General features: G+C 37.0%; 1 protein-coding gene across 1 annotated transcript in view; it reads right to left on the bottom strand.

The window, feature by feature from the left end:
- Positions 1–15,386, bottom strand: part of CNTLN (centlein) — a 265,942-nt gene that overhangs the window by 199,238 nt on the left and 51,318 nt on the right. The window lies entirely within an intron of this gene.

Here is a 15,386-nt window from a genome sequence, read left to right as displayed (position 1 = left end):
GCTGGCGAGGAACGGCACCTGGGAAGGGTGGGCTGCGTGAGCCGTCACTTCTCCCACGATGTGCGAGTCCAGACTTCTTTTTTCCTCACAGTCCCTATAGGAGCAGCTGCTGTCTAGCCAGGGTGCTAAGAGAGGGATGTTGGAAATGCCTGGGAATCCAGCGGATTCCTGCCCTTCCTGAGCTGTAGGAGCACCTGTGCCGCGTCTCTGTTTAGATACCAGATATTTCCATATGAACTGTGCAGATCACAGGCTCATAGAATGGCAGAATGGGTCGGGTTGGAAGGGACCGCAGTGGGTCATCTGGTCCCACCTCCTGCTCAAGCAGGGTCGTCCCAGAGCACATGGCACAGGATTGTGTCCGGATAGTTCTTGAATATCTACAGTGAGGGAGACTCCACAACATCTGTGGACAATCTGTTCCGGTGCACGGTCACCCTCACAGTAAAGAAGTTCCTCATGTTCAGATGGAGCTTCTTGTGCACCAGTTTCTGCCTCTTGTCCTATTGCTCAGCACCAGGAGGACACCCACCCTTCAGGTACTTAGAGATATTACTGAGGTAATGAGATTTTTGTGGGTGTTCTGCTGTGAGGTGTTGAGTCTCCAGCATACCTCAGTGAGATGCATCTTGCCTTTTCCTTTTTGTTTATATGGTTGGTTTTTTTTCCTTTTTCTCTGAATTAAGTAATAACGTTTGCAAGACAATGTCAGAAACCTGTTTTTAGAGGAGGTGTTGATAGCACTTTAAGATGCATGAGCATACCTCCTCAGACAGGAAGGTTATTCAGATTTATCACTCCCAGAGTTGGATTTCAGAGCCTCCAACTGAAAACTAAGGCTTGGAAGATCTAACCATTACAAGTAAGTGAAATTTTTGGACTGGTGCAGTTATATAAATTTATTAGTATTAAGATCCAGATATGCAGAGTACCTGGTTTTTCAATAAAGGGTTAAATAGCATTGCCAAAGCAAATCCTTGTGCATTTCCTGTAGCCTACTTGGGAAGCAAAGTACTCATAAAAAGCAGAGTTTCTCCCAGACAAATGGAAAAAAGTTGAAACATGGGGGCGGAATATATTTTAACCTGGAAAGAAGCACCAATTGAATTGCACTTCACCGATGTCAGTATCTTGCTACACCTTTATAAAAACACCTGTTTTTATAAAGAAGTATATTTTCTTTTCCCCTCCTTTGTAACTTTTGTACAGTTTGTGGAAAAGTTGCCCCATAACAAGTACCACTGTAACAAGAAACAAAATTCTTTGTGTGTGTGTGCTTGCAGAGAAGCAAAGGAGGTTTAAGCTTTGTGTGAATTCGAATATATGTTAAAATACCCAATCCTTCCACCTTTGGCTGTGGGAGAAAGATTTCTGCATCCTTGGGGATAGCTTTGCCTGTCAGATTTGATTTTTGCTGCATATTGATCTCTAGAGTCCCTTCTCAGAAAAGAAAAGTGGCTACGCTACTCGAGCCCAAATTATCTATTTCTTTAATATATTTTTGTAAGAGTTTTTACTATTACTGGAATTATTGCATGTACAATTACAAATGTAAACTTCAAGGTGAGAGACTGCACTGACTGTTTTCTTCCAGTTATATGGAAATCTAAGGAGATTTAACAATTACTGGATCAATGCTATGACTCTCCTCAGAACATCCTTTATAATTTTTATTGTAACTTTTACAGTTGTATATCCTATCATCTCAATATTTGTGATCTTGCACTTTCAGTTACTTATCTTTGTGTGTTATTACATGTGCATTTGACTATAATGACCATTATCATGTCATAATTTTAACATGTTTATATTTTAAACTTTTTGTTTGCTTTTAGGGTTTTCTAATTCTCCTTTACTGTAAGTTACCCAGTTACTATGATTCTACGTAGCCTTTGCTTTTTCCACATCCCTTGCCCTTTAATAACCATCTTCTCTGCTTTCTGTTTCCTAATATTTTTATCATTGTCCCCTTGACCGTTTGTTCCGTATTACACCTGGGCAACAAGAAGCTAACCTTACTTAAAAAACAATATGCTTGGATTAACTGCTAAACAACTACAATGACTAAACAGTATTTAAAAACATTTTCCAAGTACAGGGTCATTCAAAGTTTAGCTGAAAAAATTCACTTATTACAGGGGCTAGGTTCACAGTTTGACACAACACAAAAGACCACCATTTCCTATGACTTTAGAACCTTAGAAATTTGTGCATATGCTTTTTGTATAGACACAACATGTTACCGCAATTAACACAGAACTAACACTTTCCCATTACAAGATACTTATTTTAAGGACATTTTTATATAATGAATCACCTTCGCATTTGTTTTCCTGCCATTTCATAAGTTGATTCTCTAGAAAAACTTTCTAATTATTAACCCAAACAGTATTCATGATAATTCTTAGAATAATTTAGAAAGCTAAAGTGTGTGGTTAGCAAGTTTTGGTGAATTGAGAGACCTTGCCTTGTATCAGAGTATTCTTTGTATTATCTTTCTCCCAGATCTTTGTATTTTGGAATACCTGCATTTACAGCTATCAAATGCAAATCTGCTAGGCAGATTTCTTCCAATTCTAAATGTTTCCCTCCGGATTTCACTTTTTTCAAATGAAACTACATTCAGTTTGATTGGGTCAGCACAAGAAATTTTCCTAATACATAACTGTTGAGTAAGCATGCAATTTTTTTGTGGCTTTTCCACTTGTAAGAGGTCTACTAGAAATATATTGTGCAATTCAAACCTAGTTGCTAGGGCTTTTGTCACTTACAGTGTTTGTGAAAGTTACTCAAAGAGAAGTGCTCCCTAATTTGCCTTGGAGGCAGAAGCATTGATATTTTTGGGTTGGCTTTTTTTTGCAGTTGGGAAATTCCACATATTTCACTGAATCATGTTCATATACACACAAAATTGCTGAAAATATTTCTAGCAGGTTTTGGCAGTGTCCTCAATATTTTAGTAATTTATGAGCTTCTCAAGAACATATTATAACCCTAGAAATATGTTAGATCTTGTTTAGACAATGAATTCAAAACACACTTGTTTCCAGTAAAAGTTTCTGGATGTTTTGTGATGTAGATTTGGTTTGGGTTTTTTTACTTCTGTATGCATTCAGGGCTGCTGGGGACATTCTTTTCACTTTTGTGACAGCTATAAATAATAATGTGATTATAGTTATAGGAACAATAGTTTGGGGATATAAAAATGGCAAGGTCTGTAAGGAGAAGTAGTGTCTGATATCGGATCACCTGTCGTAACCAAGAGAACAGGCAGACCATTTAAATGGAAAAAAATGGTGAAAAAAGTATTTGACCAAAATGACACTTTTTTTTTCCAACTACATGTTATAAAGGATACTACTTCAGACCTCACTCCTACCCTTATAACATATTCAATTGAATTAGCACAGTTTAAAAAAACAGACCTGGAAAAGGTCAGCATAGCAGTCCTAGATTCATTGATGCAGAGACCTGGAGTTCCACCATTAGTGTTATTCACTTTTCACTCAGTGACAAGAAAGTGCCATTCATCTCATAACCAGAGAAGAATACAGCAGAGGTCTTATCTACCCCCAAGAAGACAAGACAGAAAACCAAGTAACCTCCTAAAATTTATCAAAATTCCTAGCACATGGCTTCATGGGGAAAGTTCCTCTGGTTTACTGTGAACTTCTCTAGTACACACTACCATGTGTATAGGCTGGGTGTGTAAACATCAATCAACAGGTTACATTCCCCAGGGCAGCTACATTATGATGCTGAAGGAGTCTGTAACATGGCCTTCCTGTCACAATCTTCCACTTACCTTTGCCATCAGGAAGGCTTTGTTTTTTCATTGTCTCATAAATGAGATCACAGACCTTGGTACTGCACCCTTCAAGGCAATGAAAAAAACACAAGCTACTAATATAAATTAGGGCGCGTCAGCAGGAAAAAAAAGCACAGAGGAAGGAGGTGGTTATCAGTGTCCTGGACATGGAGATGAAGTTTTCCCCACCCCATAGCACCTGCCAGCAACAGGAGGCCTAGAAGGAGAGACGGACAGCTGGAAGTCATTAAGAGGGGGAAGCAGATTCCAGAGTTCAGATGTCCTGGCAGAGGGAGATTGGGTTTATGTTACCATAAGATGAGGAGGTGCATTTAGCTGAGCACTGGGAGTTCATTGTTTAATTGTTAATTTGTTTCTAAGTGAAATTAAACAAGGAAGGAGTTGACTTTGACCTTGCATGTGTTGTGTAGCCTGTGTCATAACTGGGAGAGTCACCTGGTTATGGAAGGGTTACATGGAAAATGAAGAGCAGAATTCCATCACCCTGAAACAGGGTATGAAGAGTACGTGACCACCCATGCTCAGTAAGACATGAGACCCTTCTTAACCCAAGGAGTGGTTGTTGGAAGGGGTAATACCATCCATGACCACCAAACTTGTTGAGTATGCAGAGGATGCAGATGAGACTCTCCCTAACCCTAGGGATGGCAGCTGAGAACATACTCCTACACATCCTCCCTCTTACAAGCCCGTTAAATTCATGCACATGTATACAGCATGAGAGCCATGAACATATGCAAGTGCATCACTATCTACCCATTTTTAATATTAGAAATCAGTTTTACAACAATTTGTATGTTTTAGTATTGTACTCTGCTGGGCAATGCGCTGAAACATACTGATTTTGTGACTGCGGACAGATTAAAAGTATAAGTACTGGAATTAATTAAATAAGAAATTCAGGTTTAATTTTTAAAAATTGCTACATTACAAGCTTTTATCAATCAGAAATAATAAGAGAATTTTGAACAGAAGTATTAATGTGAATATCTCAGGCAAGCTGCAAAATTCATATAAGTATAGTTTACCTCCTTTTACGTGGTAGAGAGGTTAAGGTGTAGTCAGGTTAAGTCACAGCAGAGTGCACAGCAGTAGTGTTGATAAAGCTGCTTTTGCTCAGAGCCAAGTCATATGATTTTCAGGTCTTTGTTTAGCAGTTCATACTGTCTTAAAAAGAAAAAAAAAGACTTCAGGAAAACAAAGAAGTTGAAAAGAAATATAAGCACTGGTAATTTAGACAAAAAATATTTGCAGCAATTAAAACACTTTCTAGTTTTATCAATATACTTTAATTACTGTTATATGTTATTTTACTGACACTAGCTTTTAAAGAAGAAAAAATACTTGCTCCCACTCCAAGATAAAGGTGTTTTGACATCTTGTTATATAATTTTCCTTTTGCCTCAGTTATCTTGCTGAATTTTTTTTCTTGAAATTCTAAGCTAAATGCCTTCTGTTTGTCTCAGTTGACCATCAGGTTTAAGTTACAGTTACTTACGATCACTTAAATTCAGAAACTACTTCACATGAACAAGCAGGATTCTATTTTTATTGTCTGTGTGCATTGTGGCAGTACCTAAAAGTTACTGGGAGGCCACTTTGTGCTGCAGTATTTCAGTTGCTAACACTGTTCCCAAAAGAACTGTTTGCTATAAATTCCCAGCCCAAAGAGAATAAAAAACAGATACTGCACATTGCATTCTAGGGTGGTACTGCAGACTCAGCCCAACATGAACTCTTCTTGCAGCCTGAACTCCATCATCACAGTGGGACTCAACTGACTCAGTTTACTGAGATAGAGATCGTATATTTTGGCAGCGATGCAAAGTTGTACATTTGAACTTCCCTTTCCTACTGTGGTTGAGTTTAGAGTAACAAAGTGAGACTCCATGTCTGTTGATTCAAGTTTTTAGACACTTTTTACTCAACAGAGTTGCTTCCTTTAGAGATAGAAAATATTTAATGAATAAATACTATATAAATATCTATATTTTCATTTTAAAAAGTATTATAAATGTAATGCAGACTGCAATTAAAATTACCTGAGAGATAAAAGGTAATTCTTGCAGAAATTAAGGAGAGTTTAATACTGAATTTTGATATATGTGTTCGTTTTGGTTAATTTTTGTCAGCAGTTGTATCCTAGTAATATGCACAAGACAAGAACTGATTTAAGCATGTAAAAAAATTTAATTATTTTCTGAAGTCAGACAGTAAGGGTTCAGAGATTAGTTTTTCATGCTTACTCATTTATGGAGTGGACAAGCAGTTGTCAGATCATGTTCAGTTTCAAATTTACAAAAACACAGGAATAGAATTCTTTCTACAGTTTATTTTCAATTCTAGTATAAAAGTAAATAAATAACATTCTATTAGAGTGGTTAGCCAAGAATTATTACATTCCTTTTATTTTTTTTCTCCAGAAAGTGAAATTTAATTATTGCCGGCTCTCACAATTTTATTGCAAGCTCGTTGTTATTTTCTTTAAACTCCTTCTGGAGTCTTTTGATTACATAAGAATTTCTAGGATGCTTCTTCTTACGCTTTTAGCACTTCTATCCCACACTATAAAAATATGCCCCAAATTTGATCTAAGAATTCAAAAACTGAAACTGAAATATAAACAGCTATTAGAAATCACTATTTTATTTTCATTCTGACCTGTGGTTTTTGGACAGTTAGTATAGGTAACACTAGACATCTCTTGTAACCCACAGGAAAAAAAACCAAACAGCTAATTTGATTTTACTACCCAAACAGTGGTAGAAATGTGCCAATGAAAACTTGATACAGTTACTAAAAAGATGATATTAATATTTTTCACTGCTTTAGTTGTCTGAACTCTTACTACAATATGATATATTGAGGCTGTGAACAATATAAAGGAAATATGTAACCAAGACAGCAATTGCATTAGATCATGCGTTGAGTTCCCTCCACTTTATTCAGAGAATGAGATATAGCTACAAATACAAGAATACAAGTAGCCTCATCTTGCAAACTAACTCTGCTTTTTCATTATTCTCAGCTAAGTCTTTGTATTCCCAGTGAGTGCCACGCTGACATCTGTCTCCTCTGACCAGTCCTGTATCCTGACCACATGACTCCTGACCACATAATTGGTTTTAGAAGTATGCTCAAAATTATCCGATTCTTGAGTTGCTCTGATCTTCTGCATGTGCTTTCTGGAGGTATTTCATGAACTAGAAAATCCTTTGTGGCATTAAGTCTTTTATCTTTTCCAAGGTGTCATTTCTGAGAATCCAGCTAAATTAATTTAGATGTTAGTACTTTGACAAACGACCTCTGAATAATCCAGCAGCAACTTCAAATATAGTCTTAGTCATCTCTGGCCCCCTGTGGATGGCTGAGTCTTACTGAGAAGCCTTTACATGAGGAGCAGAGCAAGCTGCAGAAGACAGTAGCTTCTTAGAATGTTGTAGCTTTACTAGATGATAATAGTCGTATACCCTTCAGGAACACTCAAGAATATAACTTGGACTGCATCAATTGTTATTATCTATGTGCATAATTCTATTTTTGTCTACTCTAAATGGGGAATATTCATCTGGCATATCTGAAGAATCTGTCATATATTGTGCTAATAGGATTATTTGGTATTTTGCAGTACATTGCAACATTCCTGCCAAATACGTTGATTTTTTTAAAGAAAAATTTGGGAAGCTTGGTGCTAATGCCTCAGCTTGCTCAGACACCACTTTAAGCATTTTTGTTGGTGCTAGTAATACAGAAGTCTGCCAACTCATGGAGACCCACTTCATTCTGAAACCTCTTGGTATCAGAGTAGACAGAGGAAATGTAACCTAATACATGAGGGTCATTCAGCCCGCTGTAATTATTTACCCAATTGCACAATATTTATTAGAGGATGGTTCTGACCTCATGCTTCACAAAAAACTATTCTATTATTCTTACAACATGCAGCACAGAGAAAATAGCTATTATATTGATTTACATTGTAGATTAAATGTTTGTGGGCTCAGGGTCACACTTGTGTTCCCCTGACTGACTATGGGTAGAAAACATTTTCAGTCATTGTCCTTTTTCCCTATCCCACCATTGTGTAGTGAGAAGCTTGACCTTTCTGTTTGGAAATATTTTACAAGATAGTAAATACACATAGGAAATAGTTCTGAAATAGTAGGATAAATTAGAAGGCCTGCGTTTGGGCAAGTCACCAAATTGGAGAGGTACAAAATAAAAATACTTCAATGCCTGGAGGACACCAATGAAAAAAATTAAATTTAAAGACAATATTTATGCAAGAAAATTTCAGGACAGTAATTTCTCCCAGCAGCTAAAGAAAATCTGGCTCTGTGAAGATAGTTTTTGCTCTTAAATAGGAATCTTATTTTTTAAACATAAAAAATACATCACTAGAAGAGTTCCAAAACATAAACTGTGCCTGGATACAGCAGAAGATTTAGTATTCTGGTATCCCAGATTAAATCAATAACTGGCATCTTATCTGGCCCAGTTATTGAGAGAACATGATTTGCTTTTTCTTTGCATCTTGTTAATGGATTTCTTTTCCTGTTGAATAATACCTCTGTATGAATACTGTTTTAAAGCTTATTTGAGTGAAAATGTTCTTTGTACAGATTTTATACTTATCTAGGATTATATAGAGCAGAGTGCTGCTTACAGAAGTGCTGTTACTTGGGTCTGTTGTTTTCTAGTAGCCAAAGTAATCAAAACCCATATATTTCACTGTTAACTTCACACAAAGGTGCAGGTAACTATGTAGCCTCTGACTCACTTAAGAAATGGAAATTATTAATCAGAATGTTTATCAGAATTCCAAGTAGTAGAAAAAAGTTAGAAATATATAACAAAAGGTAAAATATACCCTTCCTAATGTGATGATTTTTAAATAATTATATTTATTTAAGTGGTTATGTTGATAAGAAATTGTCACAGGAATTATGGCTTACAGAACCAAAATTACAGCAGATTGGTTTGCATACATGTTATTAATTTGCTCATTTTTTTTGCCCTTATATAACTTATTGTATCTAGGACTGGAGCAGTAGTTGTCTGCCACTGTCTTTAGGCCCAGTAGGTATATTGCCTTTGCCTCCAAGCACCTGCATTATCCATAATGAAAGCAGAGAGTATTTTTTTCTAATCTTGGGCCCATGTCTAGACAATATTAAGAATTAATTGCAGCTCTACTGAACAGGAAGCCTGCTACTTTCTTTCACACTCTTTTTCTTTGTATGGCTAACAAAACTTCAGCTACGTGTTTCTGTTCCTTGAAACAATAAAATTTTATTTAAATCCTTGTCAGTTGTCACCTGCCCTTTTGCTGATCAGTGCCTTTTACTCTGACCAAATGAAACTCAATAGCGTCTATTTACTTCTAAAATCTTCAGAAATAAGTGAGTTTATGTGTCTGTGTGTGTGATGGCTAGGGGACATTAGACCACAAGAGAAAGGTCACACCATTCTTTATTTCCTTCATTCTGGCATATTCAAGCATACTCTTAGATCATTCCTGTCTCTGATTTTTGCTTTCCTTTCCTGAAAAATGCATGCTGTTCTACACATTAGAAACATACTGTTTCTAAAACTGGTTCTTCCTTAGTACCATCTTTTTCTCATTTCTCCATCTTGATCATCAGTGCAGGTGACTGATGATTTTATTCTCCTTCAGTCAGGTCCTTCTTCTGATTTATCCCTGTGGTTATGTTGCTAAATGGGCCATCCCTAAATGGGCCATCCCTCTTAATCAGGAGTTGCCCCTCCATGTTCTGTTTTTCAGTACTATTGACAAATTCTTAGGTAAGCTGTCAGCTTCCTGTGTTCTAGCCTCCTCCAGTTCTTCTGACCTACACTGTAGACTACTCTAATTTCCATCTTCTCTGTCCTTCAGACAGTCTTCCAAAAAGTCTGTTAGTGTCTGATCACAGTCACCTTTGTTTGGCAGTCACTATGTGGTCTTGCCAGTCATCTACCTGCCTGTTCTTTACTTCGGAAAAATTAAAATACTTTTCCATCCAGTGTACATTAATGGGTTTCTCCTGCTCAGTTTGATGAGCCATCACATCTCTCTGCAACTGTACTCTCAGAATTTTTGTTCCCTTCTGTTCTCTTGAATGGAGTTAAAATAGAAGTTGGCTGGTAATGAGTAGTAGTGGCAAGTATTATGGGATGTACTGAAATTTTGTACTTTCTTCTCAAGACTAGTTACTTGCATCCTTTTACTCATAATCTGAGGCAATCCTTGTGTAGTCTGTACATTTAATTTATCTGAGGCTTCAGAGAGCACATGATATCTGTGCAAAGCCTTTCATACACAGTGTTTCTCATACATTTAATTTCACTAAATGATACTATGTACTACTCTACTAGTATAGGGCCTTCCCATATGTGCTGACTTTGGCTGTGGTAGAGTCAATTTTCTTCATAGTGTCTTGTATGGGGCTGTGTTTTGGATTTTTGCTGAACACAGGTTTGATAATATAGAGATGTTTTTGTTATTGATGAGCAGGGCTTACACAGAGGAAAGGGTTTTTGGTACTGCCAGGCTGGCAAGGGGGCCGGAGGTCTGTGGGAGGTTGGGAGGAGACACAGCTGGGACAGGTGATCCAAACTGACCAAAAAAATATTCCAGGCCATGTGACATCATGCTCATTACATAAAGTGGGGGGAAGAAAGAGGGACAGAGGATGTTTGGAGTGATGGTGTTTGTTTTCCCAAGTCACTTTTACATGTGATGGGGCCCTGCTTTCCTGGAGATGACTGAACATCTGCCTGCCCATGGGAAGCAGGGAATGAATTCCATGTTTTACTTTGCTTGTGTGTGTGGCTTTTGCTTTACCTATTACAGTCTCTTTATCTCAACCTGTGAGTATTCTGGCTTTTACCCTTCTGATTCTTTCCCCAGTCCCACTGGTGATGGACTAAGCGCGCAGCTCTGTGGGGCTTGGTTGTTGGCTGGGGTTAAGCCATGACACCATGAAGGAGCACTCACCCACCCATACTCAGTAGTGGCATCTGTTTCCTGGCAATAGGTCTATTGATTCTTGCCTATTACTTCTTGCCCTGTACCCCCTCTTCTTCAGCAGTCAGTGGAGATATGGTGCCACTTTCCCTCTCAGAAGTCTTTCTGTGGGTTTCACAGAGACCAGGGCAGCACACACAGAGCTAAGCACCTTCTGCTCAACACAACAGGAGAGTGGATGAAGTCTTTTAGGAAGAAGGGAAACAGGAGAAGTACCATCTGCTTCAAACAAAATGGCCAACAAGCACTTCACTACTACCATGTTGGTCAGCTTTTTATCCATTGTATTGCAACTATAATGACGTGGCTAATAGATGACTGTGGTGCTAGTACAGTTTTAAGAATTAAATTTTCCTTCAAACCTAGATGGCAGAAGAGTATGACTCAATTGGCTTTTTAAGCCAGTTCATACTAGCTAGTAGCCTATGCTGAAGACTTATGCAAAGTCCCAACAAAAAGCCTGGATATAATATATTTAACAGGGCTTGTCTTAGCATATTCTGTAATGTTGGCTCAGTAATAACAAAATTGAAACTTTTGGGCTCTCCTCACAGTGAAAGATTTACAGAAAGAAGCCAGCAACTGCCACAGTGAGATAGTCAATCCGATGAAAAGGGAACCAGAGAGAGATCAAAAGAGGTTAAATACAAATTTTTCTTTTGTTTATTTGGTCATTAGTTTGGGGCTTTTAGGGGCTTGGGGGCGTTGGGGAGGGAATGCATTTGGAGACGAATTTATTTTATGTCATATTGAGTAATCTTAGATATGCAGAGTGTGTTCCAAACTGGCTCTCCTGTATGGATTAGCAGTGTTGGAAGAAAATATTAGGCTGTGTCCTTGACACTTGCATTAATTGGCAAGAAAAATTGTACCTGTTTTCAACAAAAAAAGCCTGTGAAAGAACATGGATCGGAATCATATATTGTACTGTTTAGTGTGGCAGTACCGACTCTTTCTATTACGTAAATCTATTTTTATGCCTTTTACTCCTTTAAATCTCATAATATACTCTGATTCTTTTTGATACTACAAAGTTCTTCTGCTATGTTTAGGACTTAGATGATCTCACCACTGTCCAGTTGTAACACTCCAGCCCCGCAGCTGCAAGCTCATGGGCTCAGCCAAGAGTTTTACTTTAAAATATAGATATAGGGTTCTTTAATACCTCAAGATAGTGTCATGAGAATAAGCCACAGACTTGTCCCCAAGAGGTACTTTTATTGATAATTTAGGGGAGAAAATAAGGGAATTTGTCAAAAGTTCAAAAGGGCACTACACAAGCTAGACAAAACGTTCCACTGCAATACTGACCCAGCACATACTAATCCACAACACTTAAATCAAAATCCAAGGAATCCACAACACTTAAGTCAAAATCCAACCTCTCTAGCTCCAAGCCACCCAAGCATCGAGAAAGGAGAAAAGAAAGAGAACCAAGAGGGAGCAAGAAGAGAGAAGGAGAAAGAGCGAGAGACAGGTTATATAGCTACCACTGGAACCTTGTGGAAGACAATCAGGTACAATTTCTTTATTATGCTGTCCCTAAAACTAGCTGTATTTACCAATAGCTTTTAGCATAAATAGGTAATTTAGAATTAAGATAATATAACAGGACAGAGCTAAATGAGCCATCTGTAAGCTGACAAAGCATTCAGTTTGGTTGAGAGGCGATACCCTGCAATACACCACAAATGCTGAAATGTTACTATTTAAGGCCCAACATAATTGGCCAAATGCAGTTTTGACTTACAAATTTTAAAGAGTATGTGTGTATAACATAGCAATAGTATTAACACTATAGTTATTACTATCAGTGGTATTATTATTATTAGAACTGGTATCTGTATTATTACTTCCTTGAAATTGATGGGTGGGAATAAATGTGTGAAATAACAAACACATTTAAGAGTCAAAGATTGTAGAAAACTATTAAAAATAATAAAAGCTTTATTTACTTTTTGTTTCAGCTCCTGCTTCGTTTTGTTTTTTTTAGGAACTTGTTCAGTATTGTTTCTTTTCTTTTGCCTAGAGTATGATTAATGTTCAAATGACAGATGCTTTCCAGATCAGAAGGATGTTCCAATCCAATATTGGATGTTTCCTCAGACTTGTATTTTACGTAAGTGCTTAGACTTGATCACAATGACTATGAAGTGCTAAAAACTCAAAATTATAATGGATTGTAATCATTCTGTCTTAAAGTATTAAATATCTACATGCTAGAAAACACATGGAAAATCATGTCTGAGTCCTGAAAATTCACAAACTTCTTCTGAGGATCATTTTCTTTTCAGAAAAGTAGCACTGATCAGATCACTCCTTCTTTTGTATTGAAATGACTTCGTAATTTCTGTCTCAGTGTTTTCATAACTATTATAATACCAAGGGTGAAGTCAGGAAGGAATTTTTCAGCTCTTATTTTTCTCTGGTTTTAATGTTTCCTTTTATACATCCGTATTTCTGTTTTGGTCATGTAGATGACAGCATTTATAATTATACAATTTTTGAGTACTTTGTTATATAAATTATCCAAATAGCATAATACACTGAAGCATAAAAAGGAAAAATAAAAGTAATGTATAGCTTTTCCTTTCTTTCATCAATTATTAATTATTATGATAACAGAGGAAATAATTCACATATTGTCTACTAATATGGGCATAAAGAAACTTCTCTATATAACTAAAATACTTTAAAATTTAATTAATAATGTAGCTACATATTCAAACACAATCCCTATTCATTTAATATCTTGGATACTCAAAACAGCATTGTTGCTGCTACACTTAGGAATAGTTGTACTCTGTCCACATATCAGGGTAAGTGCAACTCACATATGCCATTATGTACAGCCCATGGAGGTAACAGAAGGACTCTCTTATCTTTATTGAATTTTGGATTGGATCTTCTTTTGCTGTTCACTTGTCCAAGTTGTACACCTAGAGATTCACAGGTTCCCCCTCCCAAGAAAACAGCAGGAGACAGGGATGTCCCCACTCCTGTCTGAAAGATACTGCTGGCACGTTAGTTGCTCCAGTTGGGTTTTAATTTAACAGCAGTTTCTGATTATCACAGAGAGCAGGGTGGATTTTTGGTTGGTTTGTTGGGGAGAGGGTGTTTTGTTTGTTTTCGTTAGGGTTTTTTTGCATCCAGATCACTAAAAGAATATTATTAAGTAGACTATTTCTGACTACCTTTCTGTTCATAGTGAACTAGCAGGATTTGCAGTTCTCATGAGGATTTTAAGCCTATTTTTCTGGTATTTAGGCAAATGGCACAGGATTGGTTGAGACAGCATCTCACTATAATATAGGAATTTCTTATTCTGGTAAATTCTCCTTTACTGTTTTTGGGCATTTTTGTTATTGTTGTTTAATTAATTGGATGCTATTTTAAGTTCCTCCTGTGTATTGGCCTAGTCATAGGAATTGAACCTACATCTCTTCTCTGCTTTTATGTGTCAAACAAGTAAAAGGAGCTGGGAAGAAACAAATATCGCTTAGTAAAAGCTACACAGGCATAACAGCTGAGCTAAAGCAGCACTTGATTGAAAGGAGACTGATGTATCCAAGGAGAGATTAGAAAAAAAATGAAGGATCTGTTTAGTGCATTGGAGAGAGTAACAAGCCACCTTTCCCAGACATCGATAACATATATGGTTCAGTTTTCTGTTTCATATCTGGTCTTAAGAATATGCAGTACCAGCTGCACGTAGTTGTAATTTCTTCAGAAATTGAACTAAGAGTTTTTCTTGTCTAGATCACTGCACAACAGTGTGATGGTTAACTGTTCTTTCAGTTAACACCATCAGCCACGCAATCCTACCCATACTTCAGCAAAAATCTTTTACATAACCATACCTGCTATGCTCTACACTGTATAAGTGTATAGCAGTTATATAATCCACCCTGCTCTCTGCTGTTTAAGACCTCAGTTGCTGAAACAACAACTTCTGGATGTGTGTGAATAAGTTTCCACTTCTGAAACCTGAGTATAGAAATTTAAGCTTTTTTTACTTTTGATTATTCCAAGACTGAAAGGGCAGATACAGGTGAAGGATTCCCAGCCAAATATTAGGGACCACAAAAGTGGTGAGAAATGCATTTCCTAATGATAATAATCAGGAACACTATATTCTAAAAAATTAAAATGAAAAAACAAGCTCTTTAATATTACAAATCTTGCTTGATAGGCAAGCCATACCATAATTCTGTTAGTTCAACTGGAACTTCATGTTTTCAGCTTGACTGGAAAATGGAATTTTTCTTTCATTTTAAGATACTGGGGTGAATTTTCTCTCCTCATAATCTTGCTCTTAACCAGTAAAAAGACCTGAAGGGAAGAAACGAATCCTGTTAACATAACTGAGAATTAGTAGAGAGGAGAAATAAGAGTAAGAGGGGAAAAAGGAGGCTGAAGTCTGAGAAGGGGCAGAGTATATAATAAAATTGAGACAGGCCAGTTAATGTAATGGCAGCTAACACCTGCAACTATAAATTTTCACTGTTCTGGATGTGGGAATCTCACAGG

The sequence above is a fragment of the Corapipo altera genome, unplaced genomic scaffold (genome assembly GCF_003945725.1).
Source record: "Corapipo altera isolate COAL_440 unplaced genomic scaffold, ASM394572v1 61411, whole genome shotgun sequence".
Classification (NCBI taxonomy): Eukaryota; Metazoa; Chordata; class Aves; order Passeriformes; family Pipridae; genus Corapipo; species Corapipo altera.
The sequence above is the reverse complement of the archived record's forward strand: the minus strand, read 5'-3'. Positions and strand labels throughout refer to the sequence as shown.